The sequence below is a fragment of the Pinus tabuliformis genome, chromosome J (genome assembly GCF_031772625.1).
Source record: "Pinus tabuliformis cultivar Carrire ecotype Pingquan chromosome J, CPIR1, whole genome shotgun sequence".
Classification (NCBI taxonomy): domain Eukaryota; kingdom Viridiplantae; phylum Streptophyta; class Pinopsida; order Pinales; family Pinaceae; genus Pinus; species Pinus tabuliformis.
This window is the reverse complement of record NC_142295.1, coordinates 785,114,263-785,131,477: the sequence shown is the minus strand read 5'-3', so window position 1 is coordinate 785,131,477 and position 17,215 is coordinate 785,114,263. Positions and strand designations below refer to the sequence as shown.

At 35.7% G+C, this 17,215-nt stretch overlaps 1 pseudogene across 1 annotated transcript in view; it reads left to right on the top strand.

Annotated features, from left to right (window-relative positions):
• The window catches only part of LOC149229069 (ABC transporter G family member 39-like), a 118,755-nt pseudogene extending 104,390 nt beyond the window's left edge, over window positions 1-14,365 (top strand). Inside the window, exons 16-24 of the transcript XR_016248364.1 lie at window positions 3,234-3,394; window positions 5,291-5,394; window positions 5,499-5,643; window positions 5,752-5,892; window positions 6,037-6,128; window positions 6,419-6,751; window positions 6,858-6,927; window positions 13,822-14,073; window positions 14,142-14,365. The product of XR_016248364.1 is annotated as an ABC transporter G family member 39-like (transcript). The remainder of the gene's footprint in view (window positions 1-3,233; window positions 3,395-5,290; window positions 5,395-5,498; window positions 5,644-5,751; window positions 5,893-6,036; window positions 6,129-6,418; window positions 6,752-6,857; window positions 6,928-13,821; window positions 14,074-14,141) is intronic.
• Window positions 14,366-17,215: the final 2,850 nt, after the last annotated feature.

Below are 17,215 nucleotides of genomic sequence, written 5' to 3'. Positions count from 1 at the left end.
TGCTTTTATGGTAGATTTAAATTCATATTTTTCCCTTATAAAATGTCTTCATCAAAGATTGACTGTTAAGACAGTTCAGCAACAAAAAATTACAAGCTCCCCTTTAATGTGTGCTTGTCTTCTTTTGGCAGACTCTTCACAAAACAAATTTAGATCCACTGGGGAGTTCAAGGGGTTTTTAGATTGCCTTTCCTTCCTTCTCCATACTTGTGTAACTTTCTTCTTTTGCATGGGTCTAGCTTGTGTAAGAGCCCTGTCAAGTTACAATCTCGTGCCATATGCCCAATGTTATGACACTTGAAGCATTCAACTTTATTCATGAATAAGAATTCATGATTTCTTCTTGTGAAATTATTTCTTGGAGATTGTCGGGGACCACAACATCTATCTCCATGAAATGCTCTACAGTCTTTTGCCATATGACCAAATTTTGAACAAGCATAACAATAACCAAAAAATGAACTTTGGTACCTGGGAGATGGAGGTTTCCTTGATGTACTTCTGAAGCCTTGCTGCCTTGAGATCCTTTGATGATCACCATTGCCTCTTGCCTCTTTGACATCAGCTACATTTTTTCTTGGAGCTGGTTTTCTACTTGGAGCACGATTTCTTCTATTACAGCCTTCATTTTTCTCCTTGCCTTTGCTGGAACTAGGAGCATCACAATCTCTTTCTTGCTTCTTCACATCTCCTTTGCTTAGAGCATCTTCGTCCTTGTTTGAGGGTTCACCTACATACCCAAGTCCTGATTTATCAGATGGAGATCTGTGATAGTTGAGTATGTCATCCAAAGCTTGAGAGCTCTTCATGATCTTGTTCATCCCTTCAACCTTCTTCCTGAGGAGGACAATCTCTTCTTCCAACTTTTCACATACATTATTTTTCTTTGCTAGTTGTTCCTCAGTTTTTTCTTTGCTACGAGTAGCTTCAGCTGCTGCTATTTTAAGGGAGATAATATGTGACTTCATTTTGGAGATTTCTGCTTGACTGCTTTCCATTTTCTTCTCAGCTTCTTGTGCATGCTTCCTGGCTTCTTGTAGTTCAGACTTAAGGGAGGAAACCTCTACCTTGTACTGTCCAATCTCTTCTACAAGTTTGTTCACTCTCTTGTGCCTTTTTTCAAGTTGACTTGACAAGGCGTCTTCCTGCTTATTTGCTTCATTCAGCTGATTTGTCATGGATATGACTTCATCGTGATGCTTTATCTTGCATTGATCAAATTCCTTCTTAAGCTTGGCAAGCTCTTCATCCCTTTCTTTTACTTGAAGTTTGATGAGGTCAACCTTCTCACATTCAGCTTCTATGATGGGTTCAGAATTTCCTTCTTCACTGATGGTCATGGTCAGTGCTCCCTTTGCATGAAGGTCATGCAGTCTGTCCCATATATCCTTTGCTGATGTATATTTTCCTAGATTCTTCTTCACAGAATCAGGCAGTCCATCCAAGATTAGTTTTGCTGCTTATGCATTACACTCCTTGGATTCTTTATCCTTCTTGCTATCATCAATCACTGATTCCCAGACTTCAATCCCTTGAGACTGTAAGACAGCCCTCATTTTTATTTCCCACATATCAAAATCTCCATTAAACTTTGAAGCCTCAAATAGAATACTTTCAAATAGATTGTCTTCTATTTTAGTAGAAGAGGGAGACACATTTTTAGCAGGCTTGGAGGCTTTCTTCTTTGACTTTGCCATTCTTAACTAGGCTTTAAATACTTGACTGTGTTTTTTTTAAATCACTGACTGTTTTCAATAATAACTCAAAAAACTTGAGAAATACCTGAATCCTTTTAGCTGAGGCTTCACACTGCTGGAGAAGCTTTACTGCTGCAACAAGAGTCTTTCCTTCAGCTTCCTTGACACTTTTAAAGAGCCTAAACCAGCTCTGTCACCATCAAAGAGCCTGGACAAGCTCTGATACCACTGTTGGAGATTTTTCATGGGAAAAATACCAAAAACCAAACAAACAAACACCACAGAGGCAATGCTCTGTTTCCTTCTTCCACAGGATATTTTTGCACAGGGAAGCTTTTAAAAAAAAATCTCAGAACAGAGTATTACACAGCCATAAATAACTTTTCTATTCATTAAAATATAAAGCCTGAAACAACATTCATCCTCTTTCACTTAGAGGGATTTACCAAAAATTACTTTCAGCCAACTTTGATACATATTCATCCTCTTTGCTGAGAGGGATTCACCAAAAACAATATTCATCCAACAAAACATTTACTCTGTCTCCTCCTGAGAATTTTCTGTGCTGGGTTTACTGCTGTAAAACCCCCTTTTTTTTACATTTACTGTGTAAAACTATTTTTACACATACTGCTGTAAAAATATTTTACACATACTACTTGTAAAACAAACTTTTACATATGTAGCTCCAAAAAAAACGTTATGTGCTTCTGCACATTACAACATCTCACAAAATATTTTCAAATACAATACCAAAGACTTGGCTTCATCTTACGCTGCTGCTTTTCTGGTTTTTAAAAAAAATCAACACTGATTTCTTTATACCCTCCTTGCTTCACACTACGCACTGCAGTGCGATGTTCTACACATACCTCACTCAAACATATTCGCTCCACTTCTGCTCTTTTTCATGCACTGCTGTGCACTCTTTTCTTTCGCTCCCCCAAGCTCTCATATTACAAAATGGTCAATACATAACAAAAATTACACACGAGCTCTCTGGTCTTTCGTTGCTGCGCTCTTACATATCTCCCATGTGCAACAACAAAAAAAAACATAACACGTTTTCTTATGTATATTAATGTGCCGTATGAGAAAACTAAATGCATTACCTACACCTATGACAATGCATTAAAAAGAAGTATGGTCAACGAAAATTGAAATTCACTCCACGCAAATATTAAATGCTGGCCCGTATGCAGCTTCAGGCAATCGACGGTGGAGAGCGCGGGAGCAGATCTGACGGTGGAGGAGAATATCGCAAGGCATTACATAACTGAACAATAGCTTCCGATAAATTACGTTGGCTTACGTCAGGCGAGTGACACGCGTCTGCACCAAGTTTTATCGGGCCCTTGTGTACGGAAACCACTCCATACCAAAGAGCGGTGCGATATGCCTCAAGCAGGTTTGTGGTTTTGTTCTGGCGGTTTTGGGTGCAGCGTGCTGCCTGAGTTGGCTGCCCACGTCCGCCTGCAGCCAGCAGTTGGAATTAACATTCCAACAATGCTGACAAGGGTTCTTTACCCTGTACAGGTTTTTTCGACACTTTTTGTTATTGGTGGCACTCCACCAAACAGGTTTGGCACTCTTTCGCTTAATAGCTGCTGTGGCACGCAATATTATAATTGCAAACACCTTTGGTGCATTTGTGCTCTTAATCACGTTCGTCTTGGGTGGGTTCATCATATCGAGAGGTATGGAAATCCATATTTTTGCTTTTGCAAATTTTGAATTATTATGATCAGTGCCTGGAACTTCGGTATTTAGATTCTTTAGTTATATATACAAATTTCTTATCGATTGGTTTAACTTATTTTGGTATTGGAAAAAGAAATACTGTGATTATAATCCTGGTAAATAATGCTTTGAGTTATGATCAAAATTATTTTTAATGGGCTGAATAAACATTTGTTTTTAGTATTAATTATAAAAATATGATAATTAAATATTAAAACAATATTTAATTTTTTTTAATTAAATTTGAATAAAAAATTATTGTTTCTTCAAACCCTGTAAGAGCAATATATAACCAAACCAAATTCTGTAAGAGCATTGTGTATATATACCAAACCAAATTCTGCTGCGTCAGACACGCGTCAGGTCAATGAATTCAGAAGTTCGGATAATAATTCTGTTTAGTAAGATTCACTTCAGTCCAAGTCCTAGGTAATTCAGCCATGTTTCCTCTTCATTTCTTGTGTTTGTTTCTGAACCTAATTCAGAATGAGCATTTCCGCCAGGTTCATAGGGGTATAATTTTATGTTTTTTATTTTTGTTATTAGAGTTAGTATCAGTAATATAGATTTAATATTTTTTTTTATGAATTGATATTATTTAAATGTTTTATGGATAAAAATAAAATGTTAATTTTAATAACAAAAAGACAGAATTATACATCATATTAAGCTGTAAAATAAAACTCTAAACTCAATAAATTTCTCTACTCAATAACCATTCTTCCATGATGAAAAATACTAATTTATATTATATACCAATACATTCATAATAATATCAAAATTTACCCATCTCAAATGTTTCCATATCATATTAAAGTGAAATACCGAAATACTTAAAATATGACGGTATGTTCAAAAATTCAACCATGTCTTTATGGATGTAGTACGGGGGATATCTGAATCAGTGTAAGTCTTTCTTCTTGCTTCTGCTACTAAAATCATTATCACAACAATTCACCATGTCCTTTGTTGCTTTAGCTGTTAATAAAATAGAGAACAATGTCTAATTTATGCATGAAGTGGAAACTCATTTTATTTGATTTGTGGAAGTATTTTTGAGAGGATAACAAGGATGAAAGAAATTTTTGGTGAAGTAAAACGTTTTACCAGATTGAAACTTTTCAATCTTTGGTCTTTTTTCTTATTTTGTTTTTATATTTTATTTTATTTTAATTCAAGATAATATATGAATTAATTTTTTAATTAATTTAAAATTGGTTTGGAGTATGTTTTAAAATTATTTTTATTTGGTTAAAAGCTTTTTTTTTAAGATTGAAAGAAACAAGGTAATAGCCCAAAATCCAGATATATTTGGTACGAGTGAAAGCTTGCTTTCTAAGAATTACTAGCTAGTTATTCCAAATAGTGTGATTTTCTGTGAATAAAAATATGGGCCGACCTGCATTTAAAATTAACAGCCAAAAGTGATTATCCTCATTACATATTTGACAATAAATTTTCCCAACGGTTAAAAAATAACCCATTCAAATTCAAATTCATATCACACTAAATTTTAATTCAAAATAATATATGAATCAATTTTTTTTATTAATATCATAACCCATTCAAATTCTAACTTCGTAAATATAGTAGACACTGTTCCTGACATTTTGACTTCCACGCTGTGATCTCTGTTGGTAGTGATTGGTTGCTGATGAACATAAAAAGATGTAACAACTTTTGTTTTTGCAAACAAAAGTTTTCCCAAAAAAAATAAAAGAAAAAATAGAGTCCACTGTAAGGCCTTAGCTTGGGCAGCATGGCCTACAGTTTGGACCCTGTTTTACAAATTGGACTCATCAAAACTAGAATAATAAAATAAAGTCCTAATTTTTTGGATTCCTGCCAAACAGACGATATTAAAGGTTGGTGGATATGGGGTTACTGGTTATCTCCCCTCTCGTACGCTCAAAACGCTGTTGCAGTGAACGAGTTCCTGGCAACAAGGTGGCAAAAGGTCTCTACTGTGTGATATTTTATGCTGGATGATACTTTTATAAAAACAAATCATTTCATGTGTTAAAAAGTTTTATTTTGTGTTATTTTGTTCTGATTTTGCAGCCAAATTACGAAATTGGAGTCAAATTGTTGAAATCGCGTGGGTTTTTCACGGAGAGCTACTGGTATTGGATTAGCCTTGCAGCAGTCGTGGGTTTTGTTATTATCCTTAATATCCTCTTCACGCTCGCGTTGCACTATTTGGACCGTAATGACCAACTTGGATCTCTCATAGTAAAATTCTTTGTTTTTCGTATAATTTTCATGTGTTTTTCGAGTCGATCAACTGATGCTATAGTTTGGGTATATTTCTCAGCCCTTGGAAAACCACAGGCAATCGTTGCTGACGATGTGTTAGAAGAAAATCAAGAACGGGAAATGCAGAGCCTTCCATTAAAAGGATCAAATTCGTTTTCTCCACCCCAACCTCCTCCTCAACATGAAAGTGAAACCTCTGGTAACATCTTTCATGAAATCCCAACAATTTCCTTCAAATTTTTTAGATTCTATAATATAGTGAATAGATAGATCTATTATAAGTTACTGTAAAGTTTGCATGATTACCTTGGCCATCGCGAGTACTAAGAAGCAATTTGTGCAGAGCCGATGGTGAAAACAAAAGGAATGATTTTGCCATTCCAACCTCTGTCATTAGCATTTCAGGACGTCAACTACTATGTAGATATGCCTGCGGTATGTGCTGTCGAGTTACCATGCTCTATATTTGAAATTAAACAGCGGATGTATCAACATAATAATTATATTTGTTTGGATTTATTATGAATTTATCAATGTACTAAAGGGAAATTTTATTTTTGATGATGTTATGTAAAAAAAATTAGTTTAATATAATTGTAGATTTTAGAATTTTTTTATAAACAATGTAGTAAATGAACTTTTTACATTATTACAAACTTTCCTGACTTTTTACATTATTACAAACTTTAGAATAGTCATGTTATGGTTAATTATGAACATTGTAGGAAATGAAAAAGGAAGGAGTCGCAGAACAAAGACTTCAGCTACTGCGTGGAGCGAGCGGATCATTCAGACCTGGAGTACTTACAGCTTTAGTTGGTGAAAGTGGCGCCGGAAAAACCACACTGATGGATGTTCTTGTCGGGAGGAAAACTGGAGGATACGTGGAAGGATCAATTACCATCTCTGGCTATCCTAAGAAACAACAAACCTTTGCAAGAATTTCTGGTTACTGCGAACAAACTGATATTCATTCACCATTTATTACAGTATACGAATCCCTCGTATACTCATCTTGGCTTCGTCTGGGAGAGGAGGTGAATTCTGAAACAAGAGAGGTAATGTTGCATTTCACTGTGTATACTTTCTGGTCAATTAATTACTACTCTAGAGTTAGCACTATTAGTTTCAGATCGTTAACCACCGATCCTGTCTAATGATCAGATTTTTGTGAAAGAAGTAATGGATCTTATAGAGTTGAATAACCTAAGTAGAGCTCTGGTCGGTTTCCCTTGTTGGGGATTTTTCTGAGAAAATCCCAAAAACAAAAAAAACAAACTCCATAGAGGCAATGCTCTGTTTGTACTTTTCCAGTATCTTTTGTGCATAGGGAAGCTTTTTAAAAAAATGACTGAAGAACAGAGTATTACATCACCATAAAAGGATTTCTGTTCATTAAAACAAAATGTCTAATACAAACTTCATCCTCTTTGCTGAGAGGGATTCACCAAAAAAAAAATTACATTCAACATAAACAAAACTCTGTCTCAACCTGAGAATTTACTGTACTGGGTTTACTGCTGTAAAACCCTTTCACATTTACTGGTGTAATAAAAATTTACACATACTGCTGTAAAAAAAACTTACAAATCCATTCTTCACATTACATAAACTGCTATGCATTTCTATGCATGAGCTCCACAAAAATTACCAAGCTGTGCATTCCCATTCACACTGCTGTGTGAAAAACCTATACACCATTTGCAAGCTGCTCCCCTGTTCTCTTCACTCGCACTGCTGTGCGTTCATTTCATGCTCGCACAATACAATGTCAACTCTTAAAAAAACATAAAAACATTACAACACGGAGCACGTTTCTTTTGGCTCGTTATAAAAAAAATTAATACAAAAACATTATGTACTTCCGTGGGTTTTACAATATATATGGTCAACGCTTTAAAAAACATAACACATATAATATATATGCCCATACCGCTAGTGTAATTAATATTTAATGTTTTACCAAAAATTTACGAACCTCATAACTATGCATTGAATGTTTTACGGCGGTCAACCAAACTTCAAATCCACGCAAAGCTTTTAATGTTGGTTCGTATGCAGGTTTGAACAATCAACGGCGGAGAACGATGGAGAAGATCGAACGGCGGACGGAGATATCGGGAGGCCTTACTTGACTGATCATTACGTCCCGAAATGTCAGAGATGATGACGTATGGGGAGAGCCACGCGTCAACACTATATTGTATCGGGTTCTTGTGTACGGAAACCACTTTCTGCAGGAAGGTGGTCTGATATGCATAAAATGGTTTATGGTTTCGTTCTGGCAGTTTTGGGCGTTGTACGTCTGCCCAGTTGAAATTAGATTTCAACACTCCCCTTTAATTTCAACTGCTGGGCATTTAGTCATACCCAGACACTTTCTCAAAAATTCAAATATTTTCTGATCCAATGGCTTTGTCAAGATGTCTGCTACCTGTTCTTGAGTCCTGCAATGTTCTAGGACAATTTCTCCATCGTTCACCAATTCTCTGATGTAGTGAAACCTTGTATCAATGTGTTTCGTTCTCTTATGAAACACTGAATTCTTTGATAATGTAATAGCTGAGCTATTGTAACAAAAAATCACTGTCGCTTTTGCCTGCTCTTGGCCTAAGCTCCTCAACATCCTTCTCATCCAAACTGCTTGACATGCTGCTGCTGTAGCTGCCACATATTCAGCCTCTGCTGTAGACAATGCTACAATAGACTGCTTCTTAGAAGCCCATGAAATGACTCCTGAACCCATATGAAAAACATAACCGGAAGTGCTTTTCCGATCATCTACACTTCCAGCCCAATCACTATCAGTGTATCCAATTAAATCTGAATTTTCTGAGACACTATATAATATGCCAAACATTTTGGTACCTTTGACATACCTTAAAATTCTTTTTGCTGCCTGCCAATGTGCCTCCTTTGGCCTCTCCATGAATCTGGAAATTAAACTAACAACAAACATAATGTCAGGCTTAGTAGCTGTTAAATACATAAGACTGCCAACAATACTCTTGTACAAACTAGGATCAAAATCCTTGCTGCTGTCCTATCTGCTGAGTTTTAATCCCATTACTGTGGGAGTGATCGCTGCTTTGCATTCTTGCATGTTAAATCTGACCAACACTTGATTTACATATCTAGCTTGTGAGATAAAAATTCATTTTTCATTTTGATCTACTTCTATGCCTAAGAAGTATCTCAAGAAACCCATGTCAGTCATTTCAAATTCCTCTTTCATGACTGATTTGAAATTCTCAATAAGCTGATCATCATTACCTATGAAAATAACACCATCAACATATAAGATAACAATCAAAACGTTACCATCTTTTTCTTTGATGTAGACGGTGGGTTCTCCTTCACACTTGTCAAATTCATTATCCAATAGATATGAATCTATTCTGCTGTACCATGCTCTTGGTGCTTGCTTCAGCCCATAAAGAGCTTTCTTCAATTTGCACACTTTGTGCTCTTCACCTTTCTTCTCATAGCCTAGAGGCTGTTCAATGTAAACCTCTTCCTTTAACACTCCATTTAGAAATGCTGACTTCACATCCATTTGGTAAACTTTCCACTTGTTTTGAGCTGCTATGGACAACACTGCTCTCACGGTTTCCATTCTTGCAACCAGGGCGAAAGTCTCCTCATAATCTCTTCCATATTGCTGCTTGTACCCTTTGACAACCAGCCTTGCCTTGTGTCTTTCTATTTTATCTTCAGCATTGCTCTTAGTCTTGTAAACCCATTTGACTCCAATGACTTCTTTGCCTTTTGGTAGCTCAACCAAATCCCATGTTTTGTTTCTCTCTATGGCATTCATCTCCTCATCCATAGCTTCTATCCATTTCCTATCTTTAATTGCATCCTCGAAATGAATAGGATCATCAACATGACAATACAAGGCAAATAAGGAATTCATTCTTTCATCATAAATATCACTTAGATTTCTAAATTTCTTACCTCTTTCATTTGGTGTGCAAGTGCTTGAAGATGCACTTGAATTTCCTCCTTGTGGTGTGCTTGGAGAAGCACTCTCATTTATCCTCAATGGTGTCCCTTGATGTCCTTGTGTTGGCACTGCTGTCTGGAGATGTGTTTCAGCCACCTCCTCATCATCTTCATCATGAGACAAACATTTTTTAACATTCACTGTTTTCTCTATGCTTCCATCCCAAGATTCCTCTTCAATGAATTGAACATCTCTGCTGACAAAAAACTTCTTGGTGGATGGGATATACAACCTGTAGGCTTTGGATTCCTCACTGTATCCAATGAAGATGCATTTTTCCCCTTTGTTGTCCAACTTCCTCCTTAGCTGATCTGGTATGTGTGCATAGGCCACACATCCAAAAACTTTCAAGTGGGTGTCACCTTGCTTTCTCCCACTCCATGCTTCTTCCGGCACTTTGTTCAACACTGCTTTTGTAGGACACCTGTTCAAAATATAAACTGCACAATTTACAGCTTCAGCCCAATAATCATTTGGCAAATGCTTTGCCTTCAGCATGCTCCTCGCCATATCCATGATGGTCCTGTTCTTCCTTTCAGCAACTCCATTTTGCTGCGGAGTGTACCTTGCTGTAAACTGTTTGTGAATTCCATTTTCTCTACAAAAACGTAGAAACTCCTTGGAGATATACTCACCTCCTCTATCAGTTCTCAAAACTTTTATATGCAGCCCACTTTGGTTCTCCACAAGTGCTTTGAAATTTCTAAATTTTTCAAACACTTCACTTTTGTTTTTAAGGAAATATACCCAAGTTTTTCTTGTAAAGTCATCAATAAATGTTAGGAAATATTGGCTGCCTGCTAATGATGGATTTTGCATCGGTCCACGTAGATCTGAGTGGATGATCTCTAAGGGTGCCTTTGCCCTTATGCTTTTACCTGATGGAAAACTTTCTCTATGTTGTTTCTCCAAAATGCAACCTTCACATAGACTGTCCGGTTTCTCTATTAGTGGTAATCCTCTTACCATTCCTTTTCTGCTTAACAAGTTTAGACCTCCAAAATTGAGATGTCCAAATCTCAAGTGCCACAACCAATTTTCATCCTTTGGCACGCTTTGGAAAGCCTCTTGGGTAACTGCTGCAATTTATCCTTTGTTTTTCAAATCTGCCCTTATTCTAAGATGGAACATCCTGTTCCTTGTCATCTTCACTTCAACAATGCATCTTTTGCTGGGTGCTATATCCATGATGGTACACACATCATTCACAAAGAAAACATTGTACCCCTTTTGAACAAGCTGTCCAATACTCAAGAGGTTACATCTCATTACGGGGACATAGTAGACATCTGCTATGGTTTTCCTTTCTCCTTGCTTTGTAAATATTTTTACCTCTCCTTTTCCCATAATAGAGATTTTACTATCAGTTCCTAGTGTAACTTCTGATTTCATATACCGATCTAGAGCAGAAAAGAGGGCTATGTTTCCTGTCATATGGTTGCTGCAACCTGAGTCTAAAAACCATATGTCCTCACTGTTTGTTTCAGCCATGTTACAAGCTAACAACACATTATCTTGGCTGATGTTTTCTCTAGTGACATTAGCATTTTGTCTATTACTCATATCATGTTGCTTCTTCCTACATTCACTGGCATAATGCCCATATTTTTTACAATAATAGCATTGGACATTGGATTTTTCATACCTTTGTCCTTGAGCATGATGTTGTCCTCTTTGTTGGCTGCTGCCTTGGCCTTGGTTCTGATTTGTATTGCTGCCTCTTCCTTGAGCATTTGCTGGACTGTTACTTCCACCTCTGTTCTGACTTATGCCTCTTCCTTTCTTGTTTCCTCTGCCTTGACCTCTTCCTCTTCCAAAGGACATCTGGGTCTTAAAGGCTTGCTCTAGAGATGAGTTTTCATTTCTACTCAACCTCTGCTCATGTGTTATCAGTGATGCATGTAGCTCATCAACTGAAAAGTTTGAGAGATCCTTTGTCTCCTCTATGGTGGTGACAATCGCATCAAACTTTGAGGGTAAGACCCTCAATATTTTCTCCACAATCCTCCTTTCTTTAATGGTTTCTCCATGAGTCCTCATCTGTGTGACCAAACCAATCACATGTGTGAAGAATGAGTCAATATTATCTGACTCCTTCATGCTCAGATTCTCAAAATCCTTTCTCAGCAATTGTAGTTTTGCTGTCTTCACTCTCTCCATGCCTTGATAGGCTGTCTTGAGGGTTTGCCATGCTTCATTCGCTGTCTTAGCTGCTGCTAACCTTGGAAACACACTTTGGTCTACTGCTAGATACAACAACACACGGGTTTTTGAATCCTTCTTCCTATTGCTCTTCAGCAGATCCTTCTCTGCTGGAGTTAATCTATTAAACTCATTTTCATCTGCTGGTTCTTCAAAACCATCTTCAACTATTTCCCATAAATCTTGAGAGGCAAAAAGGGCTCTCATAGTTATTGCCCAATAGTCATAGTTTTTCCCATTGAACTGTGGGAGCTGGGTATTAAACATACCCATGCCAGTGCTTGTGCTAGACATTCCTTGACTGTGTATTTAAAACACTGACTGTCTCTTCAGCAGTAACAAAAAGAAAACTTTGAGGAATACCTGAATCTTTTGCCTGAGACTTCACTTTGCTGGAGAAGATTTACTGCTGCAACAAAAAACTCCTCCCTTCAGCTTCTTGAACACCTTCAAAGAGCCTAAGCCTGCTCTGATACCACTGTTGGGGATTTTTCTGAGAAAATCCCAAAAACAAAAAAAACAAACTCCACAGAGGCAATGCTCTGTTTCTACCTTTCCAGGATCTTTTGTGCACAGTGAAGCTTTTAAAAAAATTACTGAAGAACAGAGTATTACATCACCATAAAAGGATTTCTATTCATTAAAACAAAATGTCTGATACAAACTTCATCCTCTTTGCTGAGAGGGATTCACAAAAAAAATTACATTCAACATAAACAAAACTCTGTCTCAACCTGAGAATTTACTGTACTAAGTCTACTGGTGTAAAACCCTTTCACATTTACTGGTGTAATAAAAATTTACACATACTGCTGTAAAAAAAAAACTTACAAATCCATTCTTCACATTACATAAATTGCTATGCATTTCTATGCATGAGCTTTACTGTACTGAGTTTACTGCTGTAAAACCCTTTCACATTTACTGGTGTAATAAAAATTTACACATACTGCTGTAAAAAAAAACTTACAAATCCATTCTTCACATTACATAAACTGCTATGCATTTCTATGCATGAGCTCCACAAAAATTACCAAGCTGTGCATTCCCATTCACACTGCTGTGTGAAAAACCTATACACCATTTGCAAGCTGCTCCACTGTTCTTTTCACTCGCATTGCTGTGCGTTCATTTCATGCTCACACAATACAATGTCAACTCTTAAAAAAACATAAAAACATTACAACATGGAGCACGTTTCTTTTGGCTCGTTATAAAAAAAATTAATACACAAACATTATGTACTTCCGTGGGTTTTACAATATATATGGTCAACGCTTTAAAAAACATAACACATATAATATATATGCCCATACCGCTAGTGTAATTAATATTTAATGTTTTACCAAAAATTTACGAACCTCATAACTATGCATTGAATGTTTTACGGTGGTCAATCAAATTTCAAGTCCACGCAAAGCTTTTAATGTTGGTTTGTATGCAGGTTTGAACAATCAACGACGGAGAACGATGGAGTTGGTTTGTATGCAGGTTTGAACAATCAACGACGGAGAACGATGGAGAAGATCGAACGGCGGAAGGAGATATCGGGAGGCCTTACTTGACTGATCATTACATCCCGAAATGTCAGAGATGATGACGTATGAGGAGAGCCACGCGTCAACACTATATTGTATCGGGAGGCCTTATTTGACTGATCATTACATCCCAAAATGTCAGAGATGATGACGTATGGGGAGAGCCACGCGTCAACATTATATTGTATCGGGCTCTTGTGTACGAAAATCACTTTCTGCAGAAAGATGACGTATGGGGAGAGCCACGCGTCAACATTATATTGTATCGGGCTCTTGTGTACGAAAATCACTTTCTGCAGAAAGGCGGTCCGATATGCATAAAATGGTTTATGGTTTCGTTCTGGCGGTTTTGGGCGTTGTACTTCTGACCAGTTGAAATTAGATTTCAACATCCCTGGAGTAAATGGCCTGTCCATAGAACAAAGAAAGAGATTGACAATAGCAGTAGAACTGATATCCAATCCTTCAATAATTTTCATGGACGAACCAACATCTGGACTCGATGCGAGGGCTGCTGCTACTGTCATGAGAACTATTCGAAACACCGTCGATACTGGACGAACTGTTGTTTGCACTATTCATCAACCCAGCATTGATATATTCGACGCCTTCGATGAGGTACATTCCAGATATATTCGCAAATTATTCAGTATACATTCTGTTCAAATTAGGTAGTAATATTTGATCTTCTGGATGAAACGTAGCTAGTGTTGATGAAACGAGGGGGACAGATGATCTACGTTGGACCCCTTGGTCGCCATTCCCAAATGCTCATCGACTACCTGGAGGCAATTGAAGGTGTTCCTAAAATCACACCAGGAATCAACCCTGCTACATGGATGTTGGACGTAACGTCTGTCAGTGCAGAGACCCGTCTCGGAGTCGATTTTTCAGAAATCTATCGAAATTCCTCTCTCTACAAGTAAGTCTGTGGAGTCGAGATCCTCAATACTACCTGCTTAGTTTTACATCATAGATAAAGGTTGGGTAAAAATCATATCATAGATTCTTAAAAAAAAGAAGTTACATTAAAATCAAGGAAAAAGAAAAGTTATATTAAAATTATATATGTCGATTTTGTTTATTAATATGATCTATCGTTTTGTTTTATATATATGAGAGAAAATTTTTATTTTTTAATAAATATTTGATAAGTTAGAAAAGATTCCCAGTGTAAAATATCTGTTTATTATGCAACACAATTTTATTATAATATGATAATTTAATAAATATTTTTAGTAAACATTTCGTAAGTTCCAAAATATTTGTTTATATTTATTTGGTTACGGATGAGCATAATTATATTAATAAATGAAATTAAATATTTTATTTTATTTTATTTTTTTTGCATAGAAAATTATAGAAATTTATTATGTAGAGGTGTTTTTTCAATTTAGTAGAGTAGAGATGTTGTAATTTAATAGAATCTCTCAATTAAAAAAAACAACAACTTTATGCTAAACAAAAATTCTATATTATTATTTTTATTAATTTTTAACAAAAATTCTATATTATTATTTTTATTAATTTTTATCATGTAGTTAAAGTAAAATTGACTTGGTCAATTTACACTCGTTAAACCATGATATTGATTTATGAAATTTATGGGAAATATAACCTATTTAAAGGGGAATTGAACCAGTTGATCCATTTTAACTCTTGATCTACACCTTTGAAATGCTTTTTTGGTTACACCTTCTAAATTCACTAAAATGCTTTTTGGTTCCACCTTCTAAATTCACTAATACCATTATTAAAAGAGAACTATTTTTTAATTGTTAAAAATACCTTAAGTAAATATTTTAATAAAATAGAAAAATCTAATAAAAATCACTGTTTTTATATATCTTAGTATAGGTAGAGATTTATATTAGACTTTTAAATATATACACAAATTAGATTATGCAAATACAACCTCCTATATTGATTTGTTAAGGAATAACACATGGGTAGAGTACATGATTCTAAAATAAAAATATACAACATCCTATATTGATTTGTTAACAAATAGACATGATTCTAAAATAAAAACATGATATAAAGGATGATAACCATTTCATTGACAAAATATACAACATCCTATATTGATTTGTTAACAAATAGACATGATTCTAAAATAAAAACATGATATAAAGGATGATAACCATTTCATTGACAAATATTGGATGATGAAGAGGGACCACTGCATAAAATTAACAGAGTACATATTTAGAAAAGAATACTCATGAATACATTGAAGCATAGGTCAAGAAAACAACTCTCTCTAGGATGGATAGAGACACGGAAGATAATACCTTTAGGATTATAGTTGCGAATGAAACCCCAATAGGGTGAATGAAAAAAGTTCATGAATTTGAGAACTTCAATTCCAATAAAACTATGTTGGGATACCTTTAGGATTATAGTTGCCAATGAAACCCCAATAGGGTGAATGAAAAGAGTTCATGAATTTGAGAACTTCAATTCCAATAAACCTAGGTTGAGATTCACGCTCCAATGCGTACAATCACTCAACTGTGCATTTCTGTACTCATACAACCCATTTCAAGTCATACAATGTGCAAATGTGGCACGCAAATTTGCTCATGACTTACGAAAATTGGTTTTTAATGGTTTAAAAATAAAGTTATTCTTTTTCGAAATTTCTTGAAGCCTCTATAAATTTAAAATTTCTTTTAAAAGAGGTCTCTTTCATTTGTCCTCACATTGTTTGAGGCTTGAGTAAAGGAAAATTGAGCACCCAACCTAAGAAATTGAGCAAGCGTGATTATAACAAGGGGATTTGAGCAAGGACGATTCAACAAGAGAGGATTTTGATCATTAGGTTGCAATAGTTATCTTCTTGTTGTTTTGTGGTGTTTTGGACAATTTTATTGCAGTGTTTTGGAATAGTTACTACCATAGTTTTTGTTGTTTTGTGGTGGTTTGGATAGTCACAACCATCCTTCTTGTTATTTTATGGTATTTTTTTTAATAGCTACAACCATTTTGTTTATGTTTCCTAATGTTTTCACAAGCTAAATCCATAGTTTTTAGTAATTTTTTGGTGTTTTTGGATAATTATAACCATCATTAAGTTCTCTTTTGTGGTTTTTTCTAGGAAGCTTTAGTTACATAAAACTTCTTGTGGTAAGAAACTAACAATTTTTAAGTTATTTAATGTTTTTTAAAAATGTATTTTTAAGGGTATATTAAACCTTAAAGAAATATTAATTTTGTTATTTCTTTTTTCATTTTATTTATTACATATTTGTTTATGTATTTTTTTATGACAATAATGACTTTTGGTCAAGGTGCTTCTACTATAATGTCCAAGAGCAACACAAGGATCGACTTATATCCTCTTTGGAGGCATGTAACAAAGGTTCCAAAATAGTATGTGGTGGTGCATGGGAATGGATATGCAACCTGTGTTAGAAACCTTACAAGGCCTCTTACCCAAGAGTGAAGGCACACTTTTTGCAGGAAAAGGGAGAGGGTGTGGATGTTTTCCCAAAGATAACTGACCCACAAGAAAAGAGGAAGTATGATATTGAGGAAGAAGAGACTAATGGGCATAAAAATAGACATGATCAACTTGCTACTGCCACTCCTTAGGCTCCAAACATTGAACCAAGGATTGTACTTGAAGCAAGGAAGAGGAGAGAAACTCAGAAACAACATGAACAACCAATATCAAAAAATGTTATGACTCCATGAATTCAAGAGAGTATAATTTCTAAAATAGTTGATGCTTAAGGGATAGAAAAAGCTGAATCAAAAGAGGAAAGGGCCAT